Source organism: Rhinolophus ferrumequinum, chromosome 7 (assembly GCF_004115265.2).
Source record: "Rhinolophus ferrumequinum isolate MPI-CBG mRhiFer1 chromosome 7, mRhiFer1_v1.p, whole genome shotgun sequence".
NCBI classification, from domain to species: Eukaryota; Metazoa; Chordata; class Mammalia; order Chiroptera; family Rhinolophidae; genus Rhinolophus; species Rhinolophus ferrumequinum.
The window spans coordinates 58187796-58211581 of NC_046290.1; the positions used below are offsets into that span (position 1 = coordinate 58187796).

At 35.3% G+C, this 23786-nt stretch overlaps 1 long non-coding RNA gene across 2 annotated transcripts in view; it reads left to right on the top strand.

Moving 5' to 3' along the window:
* The window catches only part of LOC117024678 (uncharacterized), a 233527-nt gene extending 211142 nt beyond the window's left edge, over positions 1-22385 (top strand). For both annotated transcript variants that reach the window (XR_004423491.1, XR_004423492.1), the window contains exon 3: positions 22328-22385. This is a non-coding gene — a long non-coding RNA (uncharacterized LOC117024678). The remainder of the gene's footprint in view (positions 1-22327) is intronic.
* Positions 22386-23786: the final 1401 nt, after the last annotated feature.

Genomic DNA, 23786 nt, shown 5'->3' on the forward strand with positions numbered 1-23786 from the left:
CTTAACAAAGGGCATTACACATTCATCTTTGATTTGATCTTGACCCCAAAGTCATGTTTTATGGTAGCACTCTGGATCTTGTCTTTGCCTTGAGGTCATTTCTTAGTTGAGAATTTTTTGCTGTCTGGAGAGGCTGAAAATAAGAAAGAGTTTCATTTTCCCACCCATCAAACTCTGGATTGGAAAAATCCTCTCTAAATTCTGCTTGGAAATTGACCAATTCTATCTTTAGTTCATATCTCTCTTGTAATACTTTATCACAAGAGCCTAAATGGAGTCAACCAGCATGTTCAACATTCTACAAGGAAATATCCACAAGTTCCTTAAATACATTTTCTATCTCCAAAGTTATCATAGGCAACAGTCTCATTTACCTTTCCAATAATAAAAGGTTTCCCTTTCTCCAGCCTTTGATAGCATGTTTCTTCCTGTTTTTCAAGCCTCTACTGTTTGCCACCTTTCAAGCCTCTACTCAATTTCTGTCCCCAAGGTCAATCAATGCCACATATTTTCGTTTTTTTGGTACGTAGAATCCCATCTCTGGAACCAATTTCTGTATCAGCTATATGTTGCCACAAAACAAACCTAAGTAATACAAAACAAATAAAAAAAACTACCTGAAGTAACTTATGCAACAATGCTTTATTATTTGTCATCATTTTATTAGTATTTCTTTTGGTTCACACAGTGTAACTGAGTTACTTAAGAGGAGAGCTCAGCTATTGCCAGAAAATCTACGATGGCTTCTCTTCTTCCAGGGTTTCTCATTTAGTAGTTTAGCCTGAGTTTCTTTATGGCATGCTGTCTGTATGGTGGCTGCCTTTTATGGGGCAGAGTTCTAAAATAATATGCCCCAATGTACAAATGTCTGTCAGGGTTCTGCTTGCTTCATAGTTGGTAATGTCCTATTGGCCAAAAGAAGTCACAGCCATTACATAGGAATATTCTGGAAGAATGACTCATTAAGGGCTACTGATGTAATGGTTTGCCATAGATGTGGAGAGAGAAGGGAATGAATATTTGCCAATAAATAATTTCATTTGTTATAATTTACAAACTATCTTGGATTTTTATTGAATTTCTCTCTGCTATGTACATTTTGACCATATCATTTTCAGTGGAGCTGAGATTGGGCCACCTTATCAAAAAAGACCACATTTTATAATGATAACCCACCAGTCTGTGCTCAGGGGCAAGAAGTCTTACCTAATCCCTTCCTCTCCTACATAAATACAGTCAAGGATATCATTGCTTAATTACTTTTTGATTGAGACTGAATTAAAAAAAAATAACAAGGCTTGTAGAAAAGTGATTGTTTGATAAATATTTCTTATTGCAGTCAATATCTTTGGTATCTGTTCTGACATTCCCTCAGCCACCTGTGATTGTAGTAACAGATACATTGCACGGTTCCTTGTGAGCCCACACTCACTCTGCTCTAAAGAGGGGTGGCCCATCGCCAGCACATTATGAGTGTCGTTCAGGTTTTATCCTCTGGGCTTTCTCTGAAATGTAGCCTGAAATGCACACTGTTGAGAAATGTGGACGTATTTAAGTATTGCCATTGGGGACAACAATGGGAAATAACAGCCAGCTCCTCTTCTTCAGGTGAACAGGGTGGAAGGCATTCTGTATGCTTCTCAGAGGCCCCAGTAGAATTGAGTCCCAACAGACACAACTCAATAATAAGCTCTTACACTTGTAATTTTTACTTCCCTGCCTCTCTCTACTCCCTCACTTCTGCTTACTGGGCTGACCTCCTAATTAAACCACATGCTCTCATATCCTTGTCTGAAACTTTGCTTTCAGTAGAACCAAATTAAGATACTTACTTTCGACAAATACATAAAAGAACCAAAATTAGGTGATTTTTTAATGTTTAATTTTAAAAACAATTTTATGCTTAATTCTAGTGTTGTCATTTTTATCATTACCACCATCATCTCTACCGTTAACAATAAAGTAAATAAAATATGCAAATATATTTTGGTCATATGTGGAGAGTTTCATAAAATCTACAAATATGACTTGGGGGTTTAGCAAAATTACTTTTTATTTGGGGGGAAATCAAGAAATGAAGGAATGGCATTGGGATAGGATATTGAAGATGATGTCAGATTTTGACTGGGAGAGCTGAGGAAAAGGAAAAGGGAATAAAAAATATAGAGAGACCATTTTCCCAATTAATTGCTTTATCTCCTGATTATGCATATTCTAGTTATTTTCAGGAAAAAAACAGGGCGATTCTAAAAGTATATTTAGGTACTTAGTATTTGAAGCTCATTAATTACAACACACTGATTTAAAAAATTGAGCTCTTCTACAAGTGTGATGGTAAATCTATGTTATAGAACATTTCCCCTTTGTGCTGTGGCTGAATTTTTTCACCTATTCTCACCCAGGCAAATTCCCACATACATATCAAGATTTGGGCTTCTTTGTAGCCTTTGCTTCTCCTGATGTGATATTAAGGCAAAAATAGTTGAAATTGAAATGCCCTCTCTACAATGGCTTACTGATCATATAGGATCATATATGAATTGATCATATAAGAATATAATATTATTAACAATCAAAGCGTCATTGTGATCTGCCTTCGGTGTCATCATAATTTCGGAATCATCGAATGAAAGGTATAAATAGTTATTTTTAACTGATGGGCTTCAAAGTCAACCTTTGTGCTATGATGGAAGAATGTATAAGGTCTCAAGAATATTTTGCTAATAGATTTAATACTACATTTCTTTTGAACACCCCATGTGCTTTCTCATAATAAATTGCTACTTGAACAAAGATATAGTTTCTATTCCCCTTAAAGTATGAGTCATCTCAAAAATTAATCAAGTAAGTGAAAGGTAAAAATGTCACCACACTTCTAAAATTTGCTGTCAATATTTCACACCTGTATGGAAAGCAGATAGATGTGTAAGCAGCAGCTTGATAACATTCCAAACTGCAACCCCTAATTAACTCACCTTTTGAATTATCAGCCAGGCTCCGTTTCGACTCATGCAGCCTATTGGCAGGGAGCCTGACAACAAAATGCATGTTTAAAGTACCAAGTAGGGGGAGAAACACTATATTATTTGGCACAAATACTATCATCCACCTGTGCACAGGGAATATGCTTTTCCACTTTGCTTATTATAGATGATCTATTAGTTATATGCACTTGGCTTAATCCCAATAAATTATACAGTAATCTCTTAGCCCAAGGAATAATAGTAAAGCTATATTACAGTGGACTCGATATATTAAGTCAATTAAATTAGATTAAAAAAATCAACAATATTTAAATGAGTCTGAAATTTGTATAGAAAAGTCTACAGATGATATAATTTGTATCATGAGGTTAAAACCAATTTGAACACATCTGAAACTTGGAACAGAGAAAGCTCATGCCATAAAAGAATTGAATCATGCAAGTATTTGAGAATTTAGTCTGTCTCTTTGTAAATGAGTGAGGGAGCCTTGCTATAAATACAGAGTGAGAAAGTGGTGGTCATTAAAGTTTTATGAAGCTGATTATTTTAAACAGCTTGAAATGATAAAAATCACTCATTTGAGGCTGTGAACATCATGTAAGTCTTATAGTAACAGTTTTTTTTCATCAAAAGTGACTAGAATTTTTTTTTCTACCACTAGTTACTTTTACAGTAATCAATCCATTAAAGGACTTCTAAGAACGTCTGCTGTATTGAGCAAATGTTTATTATGACTATTGGAGATTCAGTCATTGTATAGCAAATACTCTAGTAACAAAATGTTGTACTAGTATAAATGAACATGGTCAGAAGGGCAGCACTAGAGAAAACAAGCAAGGTGTTATTTTAATACAAGTAAGTCTATCTGAGAGGACAAGGTGATGATGTAACAATACATTTCACAAGAAATGACCCAAAGTAAAATTATTTTTTCTTGCATTCTCTCACCCCCTTTCATTTTGTTATCTTTATAGTAATGATAATAACTATCAGCCATATTATTTCTGTGTCCAGGCCTCAGGAAACGAAGAGAACATCCCTTTCTGGTTAGATGCTCATAGACAAAAATTACTGAATTCAGAGGAGGGTGGGGCAGGGACATGATAATGAAGACATGATCCTGTGATCCTGTGAGATGTGAGTTTCGAATCTGCCTTTAATGAAAACATGAGTTCTGTGTGTGTGTGTGTGTGTGTGTGTGTGTGTGTGTGTGTGTGTGTGTTTCTAGCTCAATCATAAGCTCATATACATACTTCTGGCCCATATTCTAGGACTTTCTCTTAAGAGGACACTGTTCCCAATCAATCAAAATTCACAGATATGTGGTTTAAGTTCACGTCTTTGAACTGGGGCTGCCTGGCTTACCTCCTGAATCTTTTTGCATTTTTCCCGTTGCTATATCATGTACTTTCCAGAGGCCCAACACATTTCATGTAGCCTATATTTGACTGTTTCTTTCTCCAGAGCACTAGCAGATAACTGCCGTTTCATACTGAGAAGATTCTCACAAATTAAAAAAATGTCTGATGTGAACAGGATCGATTGAAAAATACGATTTACTTAATGATGTTTAAGAACATAGCATCTATTTTTATAGGCAAAATAATATTTTATTGCTACTAGGTCTGTATATTAATCTGTAATTTAAAGTATTATACTCCATTGAGTTTTCCCCTTTTTCAGAGGAGAATTGACTGACTTTTTCCAAAAAGCCACATTGAGTTCTAAATCTTGTGCCTTTAAATGGCATTATACCCATGTTATGGTTTCTGAACTAAAGAATTTTTCTTTTCTGTTAACCTCTTGAGGTCACAGTGGTGGTTTGAAGTCTAAGCAACAATTCTGTTCAAAGAGTAATTCACAGCAGGGTGTGTGCAGTAAGGGTATTCGTGATCCCAGTCTTCACATATATTCTACTTTACTTTTTAGAACATTTGGTTCTGAGGCTACTACAAAGGCAATACCCTTAAAACGTCATTTTCTATATCTCCCTGTACCAAAACCCTTATATAATGACATTGGAGATGCATTACTAGAATTTTCATTGCACAGATGCCATTAAAAAAAAAAATACCCAGTGGAGACCTTCATCTCTCATTTGCTTTTGGCTCTAGACTGCTTTCCATTCACCGTGGAGAAGGGATTCAAGGGTCACCCTCTGGAGTGAACTGGAATATGATGTGCCCTTTAAACCAAGGATCATCCCTTCCACTTGGGCCTTTTTCTGAGTGGTGGGAAGAATATGACAAGACTTGTATTTTTTTTGAGTGATGTTTAGAGTATGGACTCAGGGTCCTGGCTATCTGTAGTTAAATCCTGACTCTGCCTCTTACTAGCTGTGTGAATTAGGGCAAATTCCTTAAGCTCTTTGTACTTCAGTTTCTTTTGTAATGACATCATAGGTGTGTTGTGAAAATTAAATGAATTGATGTATATAAATATCAGTGTCTGGCACATTATAAGTGCTATATATGTGTAACTATTTTTATTATCATCCAAATATGTATCTATCTTTATTAGGGTTTCCTAGATACTGGATGACAGATTTATTGCCATATCTGATTGGTTTCTTGGAAAGCTGTGATGGGAATACATGCAATTGGAAAGGGAAAGAAATAATTATTTTGTTTGCTAAAACTGCATTTACTGCGGATGTAGAAGTTCTTCAAAAATATTTATATAAGCTGACTCTGGGTGGTGAACACACAGTGTGATTTATGGATGATGTGATTCAGAATTGCACAACTGAAATCTATGTAATTCTACTAACAATTGTCACCCCAATAAATTAAAAAAAAAAAAAATATTTATATAAACCATAGGTTTAAAAAAACTTGAAAAGTTTAGCTGAAATTTATTATTTTAACAAACATGTATTGTGCTCACTGTGTACAAGACAACTGCTGTAGTGGAGGCACACCAAGATGATTCAGATAGAAATTGTTGTCAAGGAACTTACAGAAGAGTAGAACGGTATGCCTGTATACAAGCAACCATAACATAAGGGGAGAATTATAAATGCTTTCTACTTTGGATTTGCAGAGAGAGAGAGAAAGAGAGAGAGAGAGAGAGAGAGAGAGAGAGAGAGAGAGAGAATGAGAATGGGAGAGAGAATATATTACTTCTGACTGAGGTGTGGTATTTCTTGGAGTCAATGGTATTTAAGATGATCCTTGAAGGCTGAGTATGATCCAGACATATAGAGAAGTGAGAAAAATAAAATTTTGGCTGCTGGGAAGAATACTATATAGTGGCTGGCAATCTGAACTTTGTACTTGAAACGTCAATTAAGTTTTGTTGGAGCCAGGAATCTGTGCTGAGAGAAATAAGATCAAAGCAGAAAGTTGGAATTAGATCATGGAAAGCCTGAATAGTAAGCTAAAGTGTTTTTGTTTTGTTGTATTACCAACACAAAGGTATCAAATTTTTTAACAATCAAGTGCTGTGTAAGATACTGGTATGAAATTGATCATCTTTGTTTTCAAGAATCCTCTAGTCGGTAGTCATATCAAAGATAAATACCAAACCATTCTCAGGGCACTGCCCCTCCCAGTATCAATTAGAGAGGAGTATCCCAGGGCAAAACCAGATGTTTCTATAAGGCTGGAGAGAGAGAGAATTAGTTGTAATAGCCCTGTCCCTGAGGTTGGTTGTTAATTGCTTTCCTTCCAGTTGGCTATATCCTCTGAAGCCCCCATTATTTTTCATCTCTCTCTTTCAAGGTGTTGAATCTTTGGCATTATCCTGCATCTGGCATTTGTCTTGAGTCTGCCTTGTACTTTTAAAGTTACACCTTGGCCTGCCTGCTTTGTGTGTGGTGTACTGCTATTGGACTGCATCAACAGCCCTCCTATCTCACAATTTAGATTGACTTTATGGTGGTCAGTCCCTCCAAATAGAGACAACAATTTGGGCTATTTATTTGGGCAGGAGGTGTTTTCCATGAGCTCTTGGTCAGTCATTTCTTTTCCTCTTCAAAGTTTTGCATGACTTCTTCAGGAAAACAATTCCAGAATTAGAGGGGAAATGGATGGAAAGAAAGAAACTAGAACAAAATAAACCTATTAGAAGGTTCTTGGAGAAATCCAGCCAGGGGCTTGAACCGAGGTGTGAATGGCAGAGGAAGATGGATGATGGAAAAGAGAGAAGGGATGCCAGAGATACTGCAAAAGAAAGTGTGCCAGGATTCACCAACTACTTATACAGAAAAAGAAAACAAACAAAGAGTGAATAAAATTTTGAGCTGGGGTAACCAGGATGGTAGATTGTGCTTACTAACAACATAAGGAAAATAGGACATGATGTAGTTTTTAAAAGAAATAATCCCTTTTGAACATACTGAGGTATCTGATGAATAATCAGATGGAGATCACTATTAAGTATTTGGAAATGAGGATCTGTAACTTCTGAGGGAGGTCAGGCTGGAAGAATATATTTGACAATCATTTGAAGTACTAGTTCATTGAAATTGTTAAGGAAGAAAGCTTGCCAAGGAAAGGGTTCTTGGGTGAATACTTTGGATTTAGGAAACAGGAGAATCGCAGGACGGGGGTGGGGTTGGGGGAGAGATATTGAATACATAAAAGTTACGAGGAGGACCCAGAGAGGCATGTTTAATTTGGTCATGACAAAAAGTTAATTTACCCTTTATATCAGTCAGGATTCACCAGAGAAACAGAACCAATGGGATGTGTGTGTATATATACAAAGAGATTTATTATAAAAAATTGGCCCACACAGTTATGGAGGCTGGCAAGTCCAAAATCTGCAGGGTGGGCCAGCAGGCTGGAGATCCATGAGAGCCAATGTTCGAATCTGAAGGCCACCTGGTGTAGAATCAGGAAGAGCCGATGTTGCAGATGAAGTCAGAAAACAGTGTGCTGGAGAATTCTCTCTTGCTTGAGGGAGTCTGGTCTTTTTTTTTGTCCTATTCAACTGATAGGCCCACCCACATTACATAGGACAATCTGCTTTACTCAGAGTCCACCAATTTAAATGTTAATCTTATCCAAAATACCCTCACAGAAACACCCAGAATAATGTTTGACCAAATATCTGAGCATCCTAGGGCCCAGACAAGTTAACACTTAACATTAACAATAACAAGTATACCTGTTGTCCTTCGCACCCATACATATCTCCTTAAACCGTTCTTTATCTCCAAATAAAGATGAAACGAAGTTATACTTATGCCTAATATTATACAACTATCTTGTGTACAACCTAAAACACACTAACTTTTCCCTCAGAAGAGGATGCAGAGTCCTTGAGAGGTGTTTGCTTTTCTCCTTGATATCCTGTAACTTAAATACCATGATACAAAGTCAATAAATCTTATGTTACACTATTTATGTATACATATGCACACATATAACAAAATAAGGAGGAGATACTCATGATAATTACAGTTCTCATTTCTGTAACTTGTCATGTGGTCATGGCTGGTATTTATAACTACCTTATTCCACTACCCATTCTGTATTCCCTTCACCTTCAGCCAGCATCTCTGCTGGTCACGCTACTTACCTGGTGAGATGACCCAAACCTTCATTCCTAAAGGGTCAGAGCCATTAGTAGCCTTGCCTGAATTGTGTTATAGTTTTCCATCGACGTTAATCAAAGAGCATAATAATAGTAGATCCCCTAGGGATTTCCTGTATTCCAGACATACTCTTCCTTATTTTCAATTTCTCCTTGGTAATCGTTATCAATCACGCCAGCCAGCACAGTAATGCTTTTTTCCTGTTGATTCAGAGCCGTGAGGAACTCAAAGTGGCTGAGTGTCTTTCTTAACTTCCAGTTCAATGGAATCATTGTTGTGTCTTTGGGTGGAAGGATTCTTCCTTTTAGAACTAAGAGCTAGTCTAGCAGAGCATAAGGTTGTGGGGACTGGAAGAAAAAAACTTTTCTAGTGAGTCACTAGGGATAACAGAGAATGATGTCACTCCCATTTCCACCCTTTGATTCCTGGATCTGTGAATCCTGGCTATGGGAGAAACAGCACCATATATTGGATGCCAATACAGAGCATATAGAGCCTCCTGGAGAACCTCACCGCAGACTTGCAAGATATTGACACCAACCTGGCACTGCAGCTGAGTCTTCAAAAGGCAATTCCACTATTCTATCAAGTCAGCTGTTTTAAGATAGTGGGGAACATGATAAAACCGGTGAATTCCATGAGCATGGGCCCACAGCCATGCTTCATTTGCTGTGAAGTGAGTTTCTTGATCAGAAGCAATGCTGTGTGCAATACCATGTCTGTGAATAAGGCATTTTATAGGTCCATAGATGGCAATTTTGGCAGATGCAGTGCATACAGGGAAGGCAAATCTGTATTCAGAGTTGGTATCCATTCCAGTAAGAACAAAATGCTACCTCTTCCATACTGGAAGCAGTCCAATATAATCAACTTGTCACTAGGTAGCTGACTGATCACTCCAGGGAATGGTTCTTTATTGAGGACTCAGTGTTGCCCTCTGCTACTCCTGTGATGTTCACTTTTAAACACTTCCAGATGTTTTTGAAATGCTGATGTGATACACTGCTTTAAATTTCATCTTGAAAACAAAGTCTCCAAATTGAGATGGTTCTGAGAGTAACTATCTACTCTTTAATTTTAAGGAAGACACTGAGGGAAGGTTATTATCTCTTTCAGGCCATTAGATTGCTTAGTGCCCTTCCTCAGTAAGTCGTTGGATATCTTCTACACAAGTTATGTATAATTGCAGCAGAAAAGAAAGATTCCAGCCAAAAGAACAGAGGATCTAATGGCTTATTTCATTCATTTATTAATGAATGAACTTATTCATTCATTAATAATGAATAATTAATTTATTAATTAATTCATAAATTAATATGAGACTCGGTCACACTTTATTGACAAGAAAAAATCAGATAATTCTAAACTGAAATTACATTGGGGAAATTTTGAACACTGGGCATGTAGGACTTGTGTCTTCAAATTTATACTAAATGTTCATATACTATGAAAACAAGGATGGAACAGCCTGGGGGCAACGATAACCGAATATTGCCAGTGTTCTCGGCCAGATGATTTTTCATATGTAGTGTTGAAGAACTGTGTTCATGTAGGAGTTTGTTTAAGCAATACCATGGGTATGTATGAGATATACAACACTGATAACATTTCAGTTAAAATTTGAAAGAAACAAAATTAAAAAAGAAAAAAAATTTGAAAGGACCCGGTGATTTCTTGATCACTGGTGGCTTTCAATTAAAAACATGAATGGAAGGGAGAAATACAAAAATAACACATATTAATTTTAAAAAACCACTTAAAATACTTTAAAAAAGCCTAGAGTAGAAAATGCCAACTCTTTCTCTACTCTTTCAGATAGCAATAAAACTGTTAATCATATAAATGATAGTGAAAGGTAGATAAAATTCCCTATTGCTTTTAAAATTATTATTTGTAAAAGAAAAAAAGCAGAAAAAGGAACGGATATGAGAATTCTTCTAAAGACATAAATGTATACTGCATACCGCCTGTCACTATCACCATTTCTCTTCTGATGTCGAACAATCTGGAAAATGTTTTCAAGTGAAGAATTCTTTTCACTAGTCCCTTTCCCACACTAAGTTCTGTTTCAATTTTAAAACTCGTTTGAGTCAGAGCTGGAAACGACTGTAATTAATTTGCATATCTTATAAAAGAGAACACAAGAAAATTAAAAATGGCCCCACACGAAAGAATATTTAATTCATCTCTTCCTGGAGACATTTAGTGAATTTTGGAGCATGATTTGGGAGAATTCTTACTTAGTATCAGTCACTAGGATATATGTGATCCTCTCAACTTTCCCCGAGCTGCTTTTTATTATATGTTTTACAGTAAGTGCCTTCCTAGAGTGACATCTTTAAACAAACTCCTAAAGGTTATGAAAGTATTGACAGTTTCAACAAATGTCAATGCTAGATTTCAAGAAACTCTAGTCTTTGCTCGTCATTTGTATGCACAGAAGTTTTGAAATTGAAAAAACTACTTAAAATACAGGAATTTTGAAAATGTTGTATTGTATGGACCTATTAGGTTATGTAATAATCTGTTAGATACTCATGTATATTACTTAATATAGCTTTTGAGAAAATGATTTGATATGATAGTAATGATGATAGTTAACTATTTATGTAGTGACTACTATATGTCCAGCTCTGTTTCAAATGCTTTATATGTACTGGCCCGTTTAATCATCCCAAGACTTGTATTATGCCCTATATACAGATGAAGAATTATGTAACTGAAGATTATGTAACTTTTCCAGGGTTACCGGTGAAACTGAGATTTTAACTGAGGTGGTCTGAAACAGTCTATGCATTTGTCTACTAGATTTTATAGGTATGAATCTTGCAGGCCATCTTTGACCTCAATGACTATGGTTTACTTACACAGATTTTTAAGAGGAGAAAAAGAAATCTGACCAATACAAAAAATTGGCAAAGCCTAGAAATGCTCTGCATTATAAAGAAAATGTTGAAATGTCTAATACAAAGGTTGACATTTCTCCTCTTGAAGTAGGCATATTTTGGTGAATCATTCAGGCCACAAATGTCCAGCTCTGAAACAGATATAACACCTCCACTGAGTCAAGATGCTAAGAACATTAAGCAAAGCAGTTGTTGTTCTCAACCCAACTAAATGTTCGTTTAAAGTTTCCTTTCTGATTTCTCCTATCAGAAAGGGATACAGAAAGAAATTGGGAGATGCTGCTGACATGTCGTTTCTGGATAAGGCAACACTTTAACACATTTTCTGCTGTACCATGCACAAACTTTATATTGCAGTCATGTGTTTAAAAAAATTTTTAGGACATTGTTTTCCTAACCAACTATGTGTCTCTGAGTGGTACAATGAAGCTGGCAGGGCAGCTATAAGTTGTAACTAAATCCTGAAGAGTTATAGGAGCTATAGCAAAAAGTAAATGAAATCATTTTCAGCTAGTCTATGTCATAACTTCTACTTTCTGAAGATATACTTACCATTCTTTTTTGAATGTCTGGTTGAAAATTACCCCCAATTTTGAGAAAATTTAAGGAATCCATACCTATGAGAGAGTTCTCTAATTGAGAACCTCTAATCAGAGGTAGGACTTAAACTCACATAGCTGACCCTTTGTAGATCTGAATCAAGTTCTGTTACGTGGAATTTTAGAGAGATGGGTTAACTTAAGGGTCAAACTTCCCTTGGCCATATATCTCAAAGTTCTAGGAGATGAAAAGTTCAAGTCCGATCAATCTTAAATTATTTATACATTAAGTAATTAGATATGCATTCTATAATGTGCAGTAGAATGGTAGTTCATTGACATTGCTCATTTGAAAAATTCAGTTTCTGAATTAAAATATACTTTCTTTTCCAATAGTTAGGGAGAAGTATTGAAACAAATGTGTAGGATGAATCACAAGTTTCTTAAATAAATGTATTCATTTTGGCTGCTATTATTTTACATTTTGATAAAAATTTATTTATTCTGGTCTATGTAACTTAAAAGTATTGTCTCAGAAGACTCTTAAGTCTTCATTCCTAAGAACTCAACATCTTGCTATGTTCCTTCCACATAACCATAAGCACCTTGTTAAAAATATGTACCAAATATTAAAAGATAGGCTGCCTTGGAACAATTTCATATCACGCCAGATTGCAAACAAATGAGCCCTTGTACTAAGGTACATTGGTAGTTTCTGGATATGAAATGATATCAAAAGGAAAGTATTTAGTATTGAAAAGACAGACTCATTGAATTCTCAAGGTTGGGTATATAGCTTGCTTCAGTGTTAATGGTACTCGTCTGTTCACAGTGTTAGAGAAACAGACTTCTGTTCATTTGTTGTTTTCAGTGTGAAATACCTTATACCAATAAATTTAAAAATGTTTTTGACATAATTCTTTAAATGGACGCTCCTTTTATGTAAAGCCTATAATTGTTTTCTGACAAAGGTGAGTACAATCTACATGTAAAAAAAACTCTACGTTGATAAACTTAACACTAAAAAACTACTAAAATAGAACAAATTTTGCTTTTTGATTGCATTGATTTTGTGTTTGCCTTCCAAAAAGAAAAGCAACAGGGACAAACAGTAATGTTAAATATCTGGAGACTGCCAAAGCGTTCATATATTTTCATTTTTTATAGTCTAGAAAAATGCGTGTTCACAGAAAGTGATTCTGTTATTAAATGATATTTTACCCCTATCTTGGAATATCTAAGCAATATAGCTTTAGCCCCTACTAATGCTCAAAGGAAAGAAGTGCTTAGTAAATATATATGCAGTACATAAGCCCATATAGAGGCTTAGAATAGTCATGTTATATTTCTTGGGAGATGAAATGGATGAAATAAGAGGTATTAGATAGAGCCTTCTGAATGGAAACAATTTTTGCTAGTTTATTACTTGTCTTGTACTTATATTTGTAAGATTCTGACTTTATTAATTCATACATACTGTCTTATTCCAAAAATGTTAAATTTTGGTAAAGATTACAAATCCACTAGCTTGAAGCAAGAATTATTGATAAGTCCTATAAAGCAATTGTTAATAAAGAGTTAGAGGGACTTTTGAGACATTAGCAAGTGATTTTTTTTTTTAATAATAGTACATATGCTACTTGGTTTTTATACTTTCCAAATACTTATAATTAATTTGTAGAAATATATAGAAAAGATTTGCTATGCAATGCAATAAAATAAATTATTATTCAGAGAGTGGTGTCCAATGTGTGAAATACCTTCTCGGCTAACACATCAACATTTTTCCATTTTTTATTACTTACCAAAGTGAATGTGAAGGAAAAAACAACATACAAACTGCTTAGTTTTGTTGATATTTAGTGGTTTTAAGAAAATGTTTGATTTGGAAAGATAGTAATTGAGATTTGGGCATTATCTTTGGGTTTTAATTATCTCATAGTTTTGTTGATATTATGAGTATGGTGTAAGAAATTGTGTGTGCGTGTAATCCCAAACACTGCTACACAAATAAGGCAGATATAGGAATAATTATAGAGCATGCACAGGTCCTCTTCTCAAAATTAACTCATTGAATCTGATCAGCAACTGTAATGATGGAAAATGGCAATCCCTGTTCTCGATGATTAGTACGGAAAAGGAAACGTGCAGAGGGGAGTTAACTGTCAGATTTAAAACATCTTTTAAGAGAGCAGGGTCTTTTGAGTTTGGTTTCAATCAGGTTAGCCTTGAGTGACAGTCGTGGCCGTAGGTGCTCAACTGTGACAGCCCCCATCTTTGAGTTGAACTCATTTGGGAGAACGTGTGAGAACCTTAGGAGAGCAGTTCTACAAAGTCATGTGTGCTCTCTACAGTGAATCATTAAGGTTTCGCTATTTCAACTCTTCGTTATCACTTTTTTGACTTGATCATCGAGAATAATTTATTCTACCAAGTGAACTTGCAAGTTTACTTTTAAAAATCTGTATATTCTCTTTTTATATGGAGCCTCCAAAGATAGCTATAAAAGAAGAATCATAAAACGCTTTAATTTTCCTGAATTGTTTGCACCTGAGTTATGTGATTTAGTCACACAAGAATGTCTGTTAAGTTTTTAGAAGGATTCATAGCTTGTCTTTTTGACCTTCTAATAAAACTTTCAGTGTGACATTTGGCTCTGGACATTAACAATTTTAAATTGATCAGTATGTGCATAGCTACCTCTCATTCATTTTGGGGAAAAGGAAAGAGTATAGTCTTTGGCTTCAAATTATGGCATGTGAAATGTTTAGATGTGATATAAAAGGGGCAAATGTTTTTAAATCCAAACTTTTCTACTGGTTGTGCCAAAATATATTATTCTTCTTTATTGATTTTTCTATAAAGTGATTGTGAACAATAAGGCATTGTAGTTAAATTATTCATTAATTGTTTTTTTATTCCCTAAAAAATTTTCTTATGTATGACAGGAACTATTAAAAAACAAAATTCGAGGTAAAAAGAAAGAAGAAAAGAATGAATTTGCATTAAACACATCTAGGCACAGCTGTGTGCTACAGATGTAGGGACACTGCTTTTGTAAGAAATATTCATCTTGGCCAATTACTTAGTATTTTATTATATTATTCATATTTATTTACATAAATGGAAAAATAAACTCTCTCCTAAAAAACTATTTTTCATAGCACAATATTATATACCATTATTTAACTTTTGTAAACAGAATTATGCTTGCTATACAGCTGTTTGTTTCAGTTACATCTCTGATTTACAAATCTCTCTGAAATATTTATGTTGCTTGATGAATAGATCACAGAAAGGTTTACTGAAATATCTTTCATTGATTTTTAACCTATTTCATATTTTGTTTTGGATGATCTCCAGTTACAAATTCATTTGTAAGTTTTGTTTTATAAAACAATTTAATCATGGCATTTAACTTAATTCAGTGTTCAACTAAGCTCATTCTATATGTAAAGGAAACAGCACACTGACATAACAATTATAACTTTTACAAAAGATTTTTAAGATTTATCTTTAAAATAAATCCTAAACCTTCATGCGTATGGAAAATGGGAGCTAGTCAGAAATTCCCCTGCATCTTAAAAATACAGAAAAACCTTACTATACTTAATGACTGTTACGTAGAACTTCAACAATCGAGTGTAGCATTTAGGAGAGAGAGAACATATCAGCAAATCAATCTCATTTTTAGTCTCATTATAGTAAAGAGAGCAGAATTACAAACACATATAGCAGTACAACAACCAGAAAAAAAGGGAAAAGTTTCTTTCTCTCTTACGCATTCACAGATCTACTCAGTTTTAAATGACTCAAAAGAAAAAGTAAAAAGAAAGAAAAGCCTCATGGTAATTTTAGTTTGCTGATCATAGTTTTAACTGCACAGTGGTGGAAGGGTGTGGGGCCTGGGGGTGGATAGCATCTTGTGGTTGCTTTTACCACAGTCAGCTTGGGGGGCAGGGACGAGGAAGGCAGGATGGCACAGAGACCCTGGAAGCTAGCCAGCCATGGCCATTAATTAACTTGAATGACTACGTTACAGAATTTGTGAGGTACAAAGTACTTCAAGCTTCAGAGAAAATAAAAACCTTAAACTAAAATCTTCTGTAGTGTTTCAATCAGCATTTCAAGTATTCACATTTACAGGAATGTCAACCCTGTCTGTGAAAGGGGAACATTTTCTAAAATTAAAATTGTTTTGGTGTTAGTGCAATGCATAGTAAAGACCACAGAATAAATACTAACTGCAGTACCTAGTAAAGACCACAGAATGCATAGTCTAAAGTGACTGAAAAGAGAAATGAAAGAATTCAACCTCTGACCCTAACCAGAATAAGTGGATATTATCTTATATGGAAGGAAATGAATTTACAGATAACTTTGAAACACACTGTATTATAGAGTATCTGACAGAACTCTTATGTAGGTAAATGAGGTAAAGTGAGTGATCATGGTGACTGATATTCACATTCATCAATGAAGGTCGGTCTCTCTGAGTTGAAACAAAATCATAGGGCAGTAGTGATGGTCTTACTTTTAAGACAACAGAACTCAATGTGGTGTTAATGTTAAAAAAAACATAGAACAGACTTAATACCTCAAATGGAACAAATTGCATGGTATTAATTATCTTTGCATGTAGTAGAGCCTATGAATGCAAATGGTCTCTATAGATAGGCTGATTAGAATATGAAAGAACAATTTAAGAAATCAAAAATGATTAGTCTGTTGATTGATTGATTTGACTCATGAAACTTCAAATAAGTTAAACTGTCAAAGTCAAAGCCACTTTGGCTGCCTCTCCAACTATAAAAGTCATCAAAAAATCATTTCAAGACCTGATTACTACATGGGTCTATTGTAATGGTTATTATTTTGTTTAATTAGCTTATTGTAATTAAAAGCTTGCCAAACAGCTCTTTTTAAAAGTGTCTTAACTTTTTTTACACTTGCATAATTCTTTAATGGAGGTTCTTTGTAAATAGATGCCTAGCTACATATGACCATTCTTTAGCCTATAGATCAATACCAATGGGGAGAAAAGGGTTTTATTTCTTCTTTGTTTGGATGGAAATTTTAAATACCAACACAAAATGGCAAAATACTTGGTTATGTATAGTTTGTGTCTTTATAGAAAAAGGAATCTCAGGGCAAAATAAAGAAAACTAGGGGAATATTTCAAGAACTTGAGTGCAATATTCAGCTGGCAATGGTGGGAGTTAAAGCTTGGCGGTCGTGGAAAATACTTCCAGGAGTTATGTTTTGGGAAAGGTGAAGAGATAGTTGGCATGAGATAGGCAAAGACGGTGAGAATTTCAAATATTAGTTTTCTTATATACAAAAACATCATAGTTTTTAAACATAGATTTTTTTTCTATTTATCCCATAATTTTTAATTGAACTCTTACTATGTACCAAGAGATTCATAAGCAATATAATCCAAAGATGATTTAGACAGATGTTGTGACTTGAAGAACTTTTCCTCTTGACAGGAAATAAACGATTATATGCAGTTCAATGAATGTAACAGTAGGAGTATGAACAAAATAATAATTGATCAAATAAAGCAGTTTGAAGGAGTTGAGTGCATTTCAGAAAATAGATATAGTACAAGAGTGTATTGTACATCTCCAAATGGAGCAGAAAAGGGTGAGGTGATCACTGATGGGAGGTAAGTCCGGCTAGATGTGGGTCTGAAAACACATAAAGGCTGGATTGCTGTGGGTGACAATCCTCATTTATGAAGAGACTCAATGGAACCTATACACAACTGGAAACCATCAGAGAATTTTAACTTTGAGTGACACGAGCAGAATTTTGTTTCAGAGAAAACACTCCTATAGCAGTGTGGATGATGTGTGCAGGCTGGTAACAGGGAATTCTGTAAGGAGATTATAAAAGATTGTGAGGATCTTTACCAGGCTAGATTGACAGGAGCTGGAAAGAAATGAAAAGTTTAGAGTGAAATTATGGTGACAGATACAAAGATTTAACTTATTGATTATACGGTAAGGTTGAGAGTAGAGATGAAAGAGGAGGTCCCAAGGTTTTTAGCAAGGGAATTGGATGGGTAATGATGACTAATTTCTTGTGTATATAAAAAGCAAACTCTCTTCAAATATGCATACACTCTACTGTTTTCTGCAGGGGTATATCTCAAAGATATTTTGGAGCAGTATATATTCTTGGGGAAATTTACTCTGATATATGTTTGGAAGACAGTTGTCAAAAAAAAAAAATCACAGGAAAATTATTGCAACTACACTGCAGTTTATCAACTTTCTCCCATCCACAAATCAACTCTCTCTCTCTTGCTCTTGTACTCTCTTATTTTCTCTCACTCTCTGGGAAACATAACTACCAATACATAGTGACACTATGCCTTTTGTGTCAGCAGAAAATACATTTTCCCTGTTAAGGATTTTAGATGCCTTATGTGTCCTTAAGATGCTTTTGGGAGAATAGAGCTGTGTAAACCTTATATTATTCCATTACAAATTATGAGTCAACAGAGCAGAATGTATTCTACAATTTATGGCTTCCTGTGAACATTAGAATAAATCTCCCAGGTCAGGGTTTGGTGGTGGAGTGTGGGAATTTTCCGTGCCTTTTAGCATTGAAGTCCATGACTTTTAGTCCAAGTTATCAGTTCAAAATGAATGGGAGCCATTTGCTATTCATTTTGTAAAGTGTGGACAGTCGTTTGATAAATGAACTAAGCTTTGGATAATTTGAGCAAAATCCTTTCCTAGGTAACACCTTATGCACTACAGAGACTAAAGAGAATGACATGTTAGATAAAGGAAAAATGTATATGTGACGTCCATTGGTGGAAAATTCAGTTATGTTCTGGATCTAAATGTCTAGTCATGATCAGTTTAGGGAGAGGAGGAAGGAATCCGTAAATCATGTAGGTCTAGGAAAGGGGGAAGGAGATGAAAGGAAAGAAAGCAAGAAAGAATGCTATAGGCCGCATAGCAATTAGATTACTGATCATAGATTTTCACAGGAAAGCAAGAGGTTCCGACCAATATTATAAATATAACATCACCTTTATGGAAAATAATTAGAAAGAATACATACACACATCACACACCACACACACACACACACACACACACACACACACACACACACACTACATTGACCCAGTAGTCCCTAAATATTAAAAAGGAAAAATATCAGAGAAATCTGAAAAAGTTGGAATATGACTTACTGCTGTTTGCACAGGAAATATTTTATTTTGAACACTGAAAAAAAAAATATGTCCAAAGAATCATTTAGTCCAGGAAACACCTATGGAATGTATGTATTTAAAGACCCTCATTAGAGTTTAATTTGCATAGATATTTTGGGGAACTCTGGACTCTGTGTATCTAGGGTTTTATTTGCAAAAATGAAGTGACAGATGAATAGGATTTTGTCAAGTCTTTTAAATTCTGAATTTCAGGCTGTATCTGGAAGCATAATAAACTTCACTCAGACTCACTCTGGGAGAACATTAACATGGAGTATGAGATTTTATCCATAGTCAAGGGAAGGACAGGATTTGAGCACTGACCTGGGGAATGGGAGGAGAGTGCTTGCCTCCACAGTCTGGCCATGAAGGGTCTGGCCAAGGTCAGCTTCCTGGCAGAACTATGCTATCCTGTAAAGGATTAGGATTCAATGGGGCCATGACTCCAGGCAGCTTATTAAGGCAGAATACCCCCAATTTACTTGACCGCTGAAACATGTTGAAGTTACACCATGTTAATAGAACACTAACAGGAAGTCATAAGATACATTGTATACCTTGAACCTAAAAGACCTCAAAAATGGTTTCACATCTGACTTAAAAGCAGCAAAAATGACCAAAACTTGTTCATGTGTGTACTTTAACTTTGTAATACCACAAAACAAATCACTTAATTTATTTTATTTCATTAATAACTGGAAACAGTCATTCGAATCTTAAATAAAATACAAAAAGATATTTTATGTATCAGTACATTAAAAAAATCTTTGTAGTATATTTACTTAATATTGCTATATAATTTAAAATATTTTATGGAAATACCATGTAGCAAAAGAAAAGAATTGGAATTGCATATTATGCAATATTTTGGTAACTTTAGATTAATTGTTCCAAGAATCACTAATTATTTGTCTGTCTAAAGAAAGGAAAAATCGAGATTCATCATTTTCATTTTGAACTATTCTGATTTTTTCACTTGCTTACTTGTTTTATTTAGACACAATTTGAAAATCACATGACTCACTTAAAAAAATACTCTCCCTTTCAATTATTGCTCATGGCAAATGAGATCATGAAGCATAAATTTTTAATATATGGCAAATATTTAATAAAACCATGCTGTATTTTTCTCAATTATGAAGTATTAATGTCGGTCAATGATTATCAAATCGACAGTACACACCAACCTGAAGGTTAAGTGGTCAATACTGTATGTGTAGATTAAAAGTCATAAGGCGGTCGATCCTTCTTGTAACTTCTGGATGTGCTGGTATGCATTTCTTGAAAACAGAATTGCATGACGATTATAGTTCTTTACATATTTATTCTGTATTTTATGTAGTAAATTCACATATAAAATTAAATGCAGAAGCAGTAATACTGCTGGCTGTGTGTGTGTGTGTGTGTGTGTGTGTGTGTGTGTCCTAAGGAACAGAGTTTGGGAATCATTGCGTGTAGTGGTTGTAGAGAGCAATATAAAACTGTCCATTATCCATTCATTTAAAGAAGGATTCAAGGGTGCTGTAAAACAAGAGTCAGATAGACCCTTTGGGAATAGACTCTAGAAGATGTCACTGTTTCCTGAAGGCCCACCTGTCGGTGCTGTCTTTATCAAGGGGTGGTTGCTGAAAGCCATCCTTGAGACAAAAACAGCAGCCATAAAAGGGGGTTGGTTCTTGGGGATTTTACACTAAGGATAGCCGTTAGGGGTAATCGATAGAATTGTGGAGGGGCTCTGCTCCTCTTTTTTTTTTTTTTTAACACTCTCTTTGACCCCTCATTCCTGGGGTAGATATCTATGCATTTTTTGCTACAGTTTTTGTACTGCGTTTTTAGTTGAGGGTCTCCTCACCTGAATTATAGCATAGTTCTCAGTCTTGTGGGTCTTTCCCAACAAGTTCAGGGAAATAATTATTCCCCTAGGTTGCTGATTTGAGTAACTATGTTCTCAATACCACCAAGGGTGTGTATGGCTAATACATTCTAGGTGCAAGAGAGATAAGATAATTTATTACATTCAATGGATATCTTAGGACATTAGAACTTAATTCCTTCCCAGAATCCTATTGAGAAGGCTTGTAGAATGTCTTCTATTCAGTCTATGTTCACTCTGCATACTCTCCCAAGATCACAGCATTTTCATAACTGTCGGGAAAATATTTTAAAATACCTCTGGCTTTTGTTTCCCTCCTTTTATATCTGTTCCCTTTCATTTCACTCAATCTGGGACAGCCCCTGTACTCATAGCCTTGGGAGAATCTTGTGACAGATGTAAAAGAGATCTGAGTCCCAGAGCTGGAGAGAATTCCATGGTATAGGTAACATGTTTTGATAACAGAGTGAGGGATGTGGACCAGGGATAATAAAGCTTCCCTGCCCCTTTTCCAGAGAAGGAAGTAACTGCTGGGATCAGAGCTGAAGGGAGGGCGGCTACTGAATCTGAAATTAGAGCATGTTCCCAGCCCAGAAGACACTGCACCTTTCAGTGAGACAGAAATGGTGACTTGGGTAGGCAGGCAAGGCCACTGGCAGATTTGTTAAATATCCTGGCACCCAAATGTGACCTGGAAACAGAAGAGAGCCTCTGGCTCTGAAGAAGCCACAGAGACCAGTAGACTGGATTTTCCATCAACTGCATCTGTGGACCCCCAAACAATAACTCCCTCACTTGCTCCCGACAAATCCCAAGTCTTAACACCATGGAAGATGGTAAAACTCAAGCACAACATTGGTGGACAAGGATGTGAAACTCCGTGAAGAGCCAGGGTTAAATTTTCTATTGATGGAAGAGAATGAAGGCTGAGAGTAGAAAGTAAGGCCTGAATTTTGCTCCAAGATCAAACCCATGTTGGTCTCAAAGCAACCCCAGAATGTTAAAAGTTCTGCTCCTCTTTCTTGAACCATGATAACACCCTTAGGAGATGTGTACTTAACAGTTGGATGGTATGGTGACATCAAGAGGGGGAGCAGAGGAGGTGATGATGATGGTGATGATAATGAGGAGGAGAACTTTTTTGCTGTCCTTTGAGGTGAAAGAATAAAAAATTCACATTAGGAGCTCTAGTGTTTAGAATCCAGTTGTCTAGATTCTAAATAACTAGAATCTAATTTCTTTCTAGGAACAATAACTCTGCTCTGAGATTCCAGCTATGGTGGTACAGCCTGGGGAATATAAAAGTGAGTATTTACATGAACCAATAATAAATTTAATAGCATGATGTAGGTTGACTCAATGGATCTTCAGAGACTAGAATATGTAAGTAGAATTACAATGTTTCCCCGAAAATAAGACCTAGCTGGACAATCAGCTACAATGTGTCTTTAGGAGCAAAAATTAATATGAGACCCAGTATTATTTTATATTATATTATATTATATTATATTATATTATATTATATTATATTATATTATATTATATCATATCCTGTATTATATTATATTATACCCAGTATTATATTACATTATATTATATTATATTATTATTATATTATATTATAGACCCTGTCTTATAGTAAAATAAGATACATGTATTAATTTTTGCTCCAAAAGATGCATTAGAGCTGATTGTCCGGCTAGGACTTATTTTTGGGAAAACACTGTAGTGATTTGGGTTCAAGCTATGAACCAGCACTAGTTTAGAAGTGAAATAAGCCTTCAGGTTTTAGTCATTCTATTCCTGGCTCTTTAAGCATGGGAAGATCACCTAGGTACAAGTCCTGCTGGTTCATAAGAAAGGCTAATAAGAAACAAGATTCTAGGTGCTCCCGCTTTCCTTACCTCATTCCATGGCTCCCAAATCCAGTATTAACTTTCTCATCAAACTGTCCTCTGAGTACACTGCTTCTGATTTCTGATGTCATTGTTTAACAAACCTGAGCTCTTCCAGGTTTCCTTTTTCAAAAAAATTTTATTTATTTATTTATTTATTTATTTATTTATTTATTTATTTATTTATTTATTTATTTTTACCTTATCTGGCCTTTGGCTCTCTCTCCCTCTCCTGCTTCGGTGTGGAGTACAGCTTCTCATAAGCTAACCTTGGTCCATGGCCACCTAGTGAGCATCCAGATGGTTCGTCTTCAACCCTATGGTAGTTGAAAAAATCATACAATATTTTATTAAGCATGGTCTAAATGCATCTCAATAGTGGGAACTAAACACATGAAAACTTGACCATTTGTGAGAATGCCTATAAAAGGGCTAAACAATATATGTGGTCAGTTTGAAAATCTGGGAGATTACCACAGAGACTGTTTATTTGTGTCACATAATTGCTACATACTGAAACAAGCTATAGACAAACTGTGTCTGATTGTTAAGCAGTAATATTGCAGCATATTGTTTTAACTTTAAGAGCCTGATGAGGCTAAGAACAAGTATTAGAAGGGAATGAAATTAATAGCTTCAGTTAAAAGGCTGAGGAAGACAATGTCCTCTGGTAGGGGCAGGAGAAAGTCTACTCATTGTGGCTGTTTCAACTCAAAGGTTAAATGACTGGTAAAGGGCATTGTGTGGAGACTTTTGCAGTTCAGGTTCATGCTTTCAAACTCTCTAAATTACAATATATAGCTGATAAGA